Source organism: Protopterus annectens, chromosome 7.part0 (assembly GCF_019279795.1).
Source record: "Protopterus annectens isolate FY-2018-M chromosome 7.part0, PAN1.0, whole genome shotgun sequence".
Classification (NCBI taxonomy): Eukaryota; Metazoa; Chordata; order Ceratodontiformes; family Protopteridae; genus Protopterus; species Protopterus annectens.
The window spans coordinates 1,200,330,478-1,200,338,772 of NC_056739.1; positions in this window are offsets into that span (position 1 = coordinate 1,200,330,478).

Below are 8,295 nucleotides of genomic sequence, written 5' to 3' on the forward strand. Positions count from 1 at the left end.
CTATCATAGTCCACATGTGTGTAAATGAACTGAGGCATACCTCATTGGACTATATGAAAAGAGACATTATTGATCTCTCTGATTATGTATGACAGACATTCTACATTCACCAAGGATGATGCCACAGTATGAACAGAAACTGATTGATTTTAATAATTGGCTTAGGTTTTGGTGTCACTCAAGGTGAATCCAGTATCATCAGCATGGAAGGGTATGGTTAACAGACCAGTTTGCTTTGCCAAGGATGGTCTGCACCTGCCCCAGTGGGCTTTTGGATATTGACTAAAACTTTGTCCAACTCCTTAGAGGCTTTTTTAGGCAATATCAAAATGACAAAACTAGCAACACAGCAAAAAAAAAATCTCAGAGTAGCCTTAAGGTGTTACTGCTCAATGCTAGGAGCATAAACAAGAAACTCCACACCCTACAAGATCTAGTCACTGTGGAAAATATAGACATCTATGCTGTTACCGAGACTTGGTTTAAAGCCGCAGAAAGTACACCAGCAGTGGAAGGCTACAGTGCCTTCCACACATCTAGACCAACAGCAGCACAGACAGGAGCTAACGGTGGAGGTGTCTCAATCTGTATTAGCAGCAAATACAACTCTAGGTTGGTTAAAAAGGATGATGCCCTGGAGCTCATCTACATCCAAGTCTCCATAGACAGGGGTCCCTACCATGTCTTGGCCAGCTACAGGTCACCCTCTATGACCCACAAAGCTCACAACTCTTACCTAGACCTACTAGAAGTGCTCCCCATCCAACCCAATACCCTATACATGGAAGACTTTAAATACCCCTCTCTGGACTGGGAAAAGTGCATGTTTCGTGGACTTTATCAACACAAACACCCTGGACTAGAAAGTGCACTCTCCAACCAGAGGATCAAACATATTCGACCTAGTTCTCACCAACATGGGAGAGTGTTGCACCCCCTTCCCCAGTCGCATCCTTATTGGTAATGTCTGACCGCAAAGCTGTCTCCCTCAAAATAAAAATCAACCCAGAAAACTCAACTAAAGCCATAACAATTAGGAAGTATACCAAAGAAAACTACATCCTATTAAGCAATAGTTTGTCAAAATTCATGGCTCCCTCAAACCCCAAATATACAGCTATCTATGCAGAATTATTTACAGAAACCTTGTACAAACATGTAAATGTTTGCATTAATGCTGCTGTACCTATCAGGAGATCTGATACCAAAAGCAGACCACACTGCTGGAATCCTTACCTTAACAGGCTATATAACAAAAGACAAAAATCATAGCCAACATTAGAAAGAGCAACACTCATATAGACAAGAGCTCTCTGATTCAACTAAACAAGAAACTTAGAGGTCTAATAAAGTCCAGCAAAGCCAATTATGAGATCAGTGTAGCCTCCCAAGCTAAGGACAATCAAAAGGGCTTCTTCATCTGTGTCAGGAATCTTAAAAATAATATTCAGCAGTATGCAGAACTGGTGGTAAGTGACACAATCTTCACTGACCAGGGTAACAGAGAAAAATCTATTAGTTAATAAATTTAGCTGTAACTTCACCCCCACTACCCCATGTGAAATCCCTTCTAGCACATCTCTCCTAGCTGTCAACAGGGAACAGGTCCTAGAGGTGCTCACTAAGGCCAAAAACATTGCTTCATTGGGCCCTCACACTGTCCCAGGTTGCCTCCTAAATAGCCTAAAACATGACTTAGCAGGACCACTGGAGGCAGTCTTCAACTGCAGCATCAAAACATGTTACATGCCAGGTGAATGGAGGGCTAGCTATCTCACAGATGGGACCCAAGAAGTCAGGATCAGTAAGACTACCTCCACCAAGAGACCGGTCACCGCAGAGTACCCAAGGGCTGTTTGTTGGGCCTTTTCCTGTTTGGCATCAACTTCTCAGAAGTCAAGACTAATGTCAAAGGCCTCTGGTTAACCAAGTTTGCAGATAACTGCAAATTGGGGAACCATTGTAGAGTCCTTCCACAACAACAACATCCTACAAGAGGGTCTGACACAAACAAATGACTGGTGCAAAATCTACAGATTAAAACTTAATGCAAAGAAATGCATTATAGTGCACTTTGGCAAAGTATCCACCCAAGCAAATTTCTTCACTGATAAAACACCCCCTAAGAGCTCACACAATATTTAAGGATTTGGGAACATATGTAGGTAGGTAGTAATCTGGTATTTGAACAACACGTATCCAGGATAGTAAGAAAATCATTCTATGTTGCCCAAATCATAACCAAGGGTATGTCCTCCAGGTCCAAGGAAGTTATAGTACCACTCTACTCAACCCTTATCAGACCTATCACTGAGTACAGTGCCCCCTTTTGACATGTACCTAGCAAGGCACTTGCAACAGTTAGAATGCTCTCAAAGGTTCCTCACCAGGAGAATCTAGGGTATGAATACCCTGTCCTACAGAGATCACCTTAAGGTCTTATCTCTGTACTTGGTTACCTACAGGTTACTGAGAGGTGATCTATGCCTAGCAAATAAGGCATCCTCAGATCCAGCTCTGATAAATCTCTTGCACATCTACAAGACAAATAACAGAAACACTAGATCCAAGGACCTGAACCTTGTCTGCAACACAAATAGAACCTGGTGGATGTCTTAAAGTATCCCCTCACTATGGAATAAGCTCCCCATCTATGTGAAGCAGAGTTCATCCCTGACCCTGTTCAACAGAAACCCTGATCATCATCATCACCAATCAGAAGCCCACTTTTTCCCCTTTTTTACATGGGGTTGGGGTGTTGTGTCACTTGTCGCCATCTCTCCCTATTAAATGACACTCTCCTACCTTCTCCAACACTCATGCCTGTTACAAATTTTCTGTCACACAATCCCTCCACCTCTGCTGGAAGCCCTTGTTTCCTCTTGCCTTTTTCCTGCCTGCCCCAAATCTTCTTCACCAGATTATCTTCTGTTTTCTTGCACGGGTGCCCAAACCACCTTAATCTGTTCTCTTTGAACTTATCTGCAGTTGGAGCTACTTTGGCTTCTGCTTTAATGTCATCATTTCCTTATCTGTCCCACAGTGTGCATCATATCACTCATCTAAGCTACTTCATCTCCATCACCTCTAACTTCCTAAACTGTTATACCTTTACAAACCAGATATCCATAACATACTGGTTGTACCACTGTTTTGTGCACCTTACTTTTCAGCTTCTTTGCCATTCTTCTGTCATATACTATACCTGACACTGTGTCAGTTGGCTGCAGCTCCTCTGATTCTTGCTTTGACATCTTCATTCTGACTTCCCTTCTTCTCAACCACCTCTCCTAGATACTTGAAACTATTAACCTGTTCCACTATTTTCCCTTCTATCTCAATTTTCATCTTCTGATTCCCCCACTTTTTGCCATTACAACTGTCTTATCTGTACTCAGTTTCATCCCATGTGCCTTCAGTTTTGCATTTCATTTCTCTATCCTTTTCTGAGTTTTTTTCTCAGTCTGCCTGTAATACCACATCATCTGCATACAACAACTTTGTTGATCTGTTCCCTCCGACCTGTTTGCTAATGTAATCCATGACCAGAATGAAGAGCAGAGGGCTCAGAGATGAACCCTGGTGTACACCCACTCCCACTGGGAACCCTTCTGTGAGACCAAATACTATTCATACTTGAGTCATTTGGTCCTTGTACATAGCCTGCAGTAATTCTTCCAATGTTTCTGGGACTTCAAACCCACTGCAGGACTGCCCAAATCAGCTTTCCCGGGACCTTGTCATATACTTTCTCCAAGTCTAGGAATGCCCAGTTAGACTCATCTCTGCTTCTTTTCAACTATATGTTTCCATGCAAACATTGGGTCAGTTATGCTTCATCCTGATCTGAATCTGAACTGCTTGACTACCATCTTACTTTCTATTATTCTGCGTATTTGTTCATCTATCATCTTCTCCAGAACATTCATGCAATGTGACAGGAGTTTGATACCTTTATACTGCCCACAGTTGTGAAGGTCTCCTTTGTTCTTGTACATTGGCAGTAGTATGCTTACTCTCCAGTAATCTGGAATACATCTTTCTCTTCATACTGCTATGAGTTCTTTCAGGAGCCATTTCTCCCCTATCCCACCCAACATCTTGATCATATCTGCCATGACCTTATCTCAGCCTGCTGCTTTCCCTGACTTCATTTTCCTTATTGCTGGTCTTATTTCTTGTAGGGTGGGCTCCTTATCTTCTCTCACCATAGGCTGTGTTTGGAGCAGTACAGCTTCTATGTTTTTTTTGGAGGTGGGAGGAACTCCACAAAAAGACAGGGAGAACATGCAAACACCAAACAAGAACTGGTCAGACGTCAGGATCAAACTTTGTATCTTGTGAAAGTGATCTCCCAGAAACCTTGATCACTGAATGGGAAATTGCAAATTCACCCTCGGCCTGAACCCCATGTCTCTGATGGACAGAGGTTGCCAGTAAGTAAAGTAATCCCCAACTAACATAACCCCCCCACACACACACATAACCCTTAGCTACCTCTTTACTAACATACCATGCCATATTGCCATCCAAGGAACTCTGGGGCAAAATTGGGTTGGGTTGCATGGCCTGACTTGTAAAGACCCTGGTGGTCATTAGCCTAGTATGAACCGATGAACCTTTGAACCTATAAACATCTTTATTAAATTATCACTTAAGACATAGGCACACATATATTATCAGAAAATAAAACAAACCATATTACCATTTTTTTCCATTTACATACATTATATATCACATATATCGGTCCAATTTTATATAAATTGCTAATTTCCTGCCTTCCTTTGAAGTTCACGCCTCCATTCTGGATGTTGTTCCCACAAATTTTATTTATTTCTATGTAATTTTCTCCTTTACTTTTTTAAAGATCCCTCTTCCAATTATTTTATCCCTTTTACAATATTCAGTACTTCAGATACAGTTGGTTTAGATTTTGATTTCCATTTTCTAGTAAATGCTTTTTTTGGTGGCCAACAGAATTAAAGTTAATGAAAAAAACAATCATTTTAGATTAAATCGAAAATATCAACATAATCAGAAGTGAAACGTTTTTTTTGCAGGTCACCCCACACCCACTGTTAATTACATATACCAACTACGAAATCATGCAACAGTTGGGTAAGGGAAAATTCCCTGACCCCACTGCATAGAGATCCTATAGAAAAGGTGGCCTTCAAAACTGTATGGAAAAGACAATTCGCACATATGAGCAGTCGCTGTTATTTACATCCTCGAAAACCATTCACTCATACAAGTGTTTGCTGTTTATATGGGTCTACCTGAAAACGCCGAAATTGCAGAACACCGACAACGAGAACACCGACACCGGAAGATCGACAATGGAGAAGACCGACAGTTGAGAATCCCGACGCTGAGAACACCGACATGTTAAGGTAACTGTGCGATAGGGACGGACGTTAGGGTCAGGGTGTGGGTAAGGTAAGTGTGTGATACTGACGGACGTTAGGGTAGGGTGTGGGTCAGGTAAGTGTGCAATAGTGATGGAATTTAGGTTTAGGGTGGGTTAAGTGAGTTAGGGTTAGGGTGCGGGTAAGGTAAGTGTGCGATAGTGATGGACTTGAGGGTTAGGGGCGGATTGAGTGGGTTAGGGTGCGGGTAGGGTAAGTGTGCGATAGTGATGGACCTTAGGGTTAGGGTTTGGGTTAAGGTTAGTGCATAGATAGTTGTGTATGTAAGGTTTAGTGTAGGTTTGTAAAGTTTTTGGTGTGCTTGTGTTGTGTGTGTGTGTTTTTCGGGAAAGGTATTTGTTTTGTTGAATGTTGGGATTTTGGTTTGTCGGGCATGTGAAGTTTCGTGTTTTTGAACTTTTTTTTTTTCGTTTTTTTCGTGTCGGTTATTTCGTTGTTGGTGTTTTGGCGTGTCAGTTTTATCAGGTAGACCCATATATATATATATATATATATATATATATATATATATATATATATATATATATATATATATATATATACAGTAGAACCTCTGTAAGTTGACCACTACTGTACTGATATGTGCATGTACTTTACTTTCTTGTACAGCTTTCATTAGAGAATATCATACAGAATCATACATAATCAAACACAGTAAAATCATACATACAGTATCATACAAAATCAATACATTTACTGTTTTCTCATGGTTTAATCATTCTTTCTGAAAAAAAGAGTCAGTCTTGGTCTGTTTCTTATTCTCATTACAAAGATAAGTGGAGAAAGCACTCTCAACGCTGGCTGCACCACTCAGCATACTTGGGCATTTTTTCAAAGCAAATGACTTGAACTGCATTATCAGATGCCTGACATCCTCTTCTTTTGGAGTCTCTGCAGTTTCTGTGTCATCATCACTTGGTTCTTCCACTACATCAGCTGCTTCATGCACTTTTATGCTGGTCCGTACTTTGGTCAATATCACTTGGAAAATTGCTTCTGGGTCAGATTCATTAGAGGTTGCCACCTCATCATCCATTCCAACAAAACCTTCAAAATCTACTCCTTCGAATTCTGCCATGGGAGATGGACTGTCTGATGGGACCAAAACATCATGCTCTTAGCTTGTGACAAATCCAACTTTCTTGAAACACTTCTGTATCATTTCTGGCTGAACTTTATTCCAAGCAGAACTGATCCAGAGGACGGCATCCAGACTGTTAACTAATGCAGCAGATGAAGTTGCTTCCACAGGTGGACCACAGGTTTGTGTTTTAATAATGACACACTGCAGGAACTGGGCTTGGTAGTGCATTTTAAATGTTTTGATGATGCCTTGGTCAAGAGGTTGGATTTTTGAGGTCATGTTTGGAGGCATAAATTTCAGTGTCACGTTTGTGAGATGATTCACTTGTGGGTGTCCAGGACAGTTGTCTACTGTCAATAGAATAGACCTTTTCTTCTACTTCATTACTTGGTCGATACCCCGTACCCACTTCTGAAATAGGGCTCCAGTCATCCATGCACATTTGTTTGATCTTCAAGTGACGGGGAGGTTTTCGGACTTCAGGTTCTTGAAAGTGTGTGGCTTTGCTGATTTACCAATCACTAAGGGCTTTACTTTCTCTCAGGCTGAGCTAGCACAAAGCAGAACTGTGAAACGTTTTTTTGAAAAGTTTTCCACTCTTACATTTGTCACCCTTCGTTACGAGCCTCCTGTCAGGCATTGCCTTGAAAAAGAGTCTGCAATCATCAGCATTAAAGATGTCATCATCTTTGAAGCCTCTGGCGAAGTCTGAGAACTTTTTAATGAACTCTTCCACAACTTCTACTGGAACTTCATTGGATTCACCATACAAGACTTTCTGGGAGATCTTGTGTCACAGTTTAAATTTCTCGAGCCAACCACTTGATACTGGGAAATCTGCCACCCCAAATTCCTGTGCAGATTTTTTAGCAACTTCTTGGATCATCTGCCCAGAGATCCGGGCTTTAACTGCCCTCATTTGTTTGAACCAGCTCAATGTGGCTTTATTGATTTCCTCCTTGTCTGCTGTAGTTCTCCTCTTTCCTTACCATATCTATCCAAGTAGTCATGTTTACTTTTTTTGGATGTTGCTGACTGTGGTTTTGCTAACACCAAAATGTTCCACCGTCTTTCTTTGGCTGCTACTTTCCAGCAAATGTGGAAGATCAACCTTTTCCTTCAATGTCAGCTCTTTGAGTTCTTTCCTTTGGGCCATCATGTCTTGATTAACTGTAATTTTTTTCAGTAGTTGTAGGATGTACCTACAATTCAGACCAGCCCTTCACACTGAAAAAATCTTCAGCAACACATGATAAACAGTAGGACATTAGGCCTAATAATAAAACATGAAAAAAGAACTTATACTAAAGAAAAAATAATACAACTAAGGGGTAAAGCGCACACCTTCTACCCCTTGGTGTAGAATGGACTCAACTGGTCAAGTTATAGAGAGTAAATTAATATTGTGTGTCACAGTCCAAGTGGTCAAGATACAACTTACAGAGGTGGTCAGTCCTCCATTGAGTACATGTGGTGCATGTCTGGTCTACTTCATAATCTCGAAATACTGAAATCAAGAATTTCAGTTTTTCGAGACCATGAAATCGAATTTAACACCAAAACTGCGAAGCCCAAAACCACGAAATTCAAAACACCTAAAACACAGCACACACCAGACCACACATATACCACAACACCCACATCACAACATAAACAAACAAAACAACACACATTCACAAACCTACAACACAAGCAGGGTGGCCCCCCACAGTAAACAAAAGCAAACACACACACACACACACACACACACACACACACACATTCTACAGTCCTTCACATACA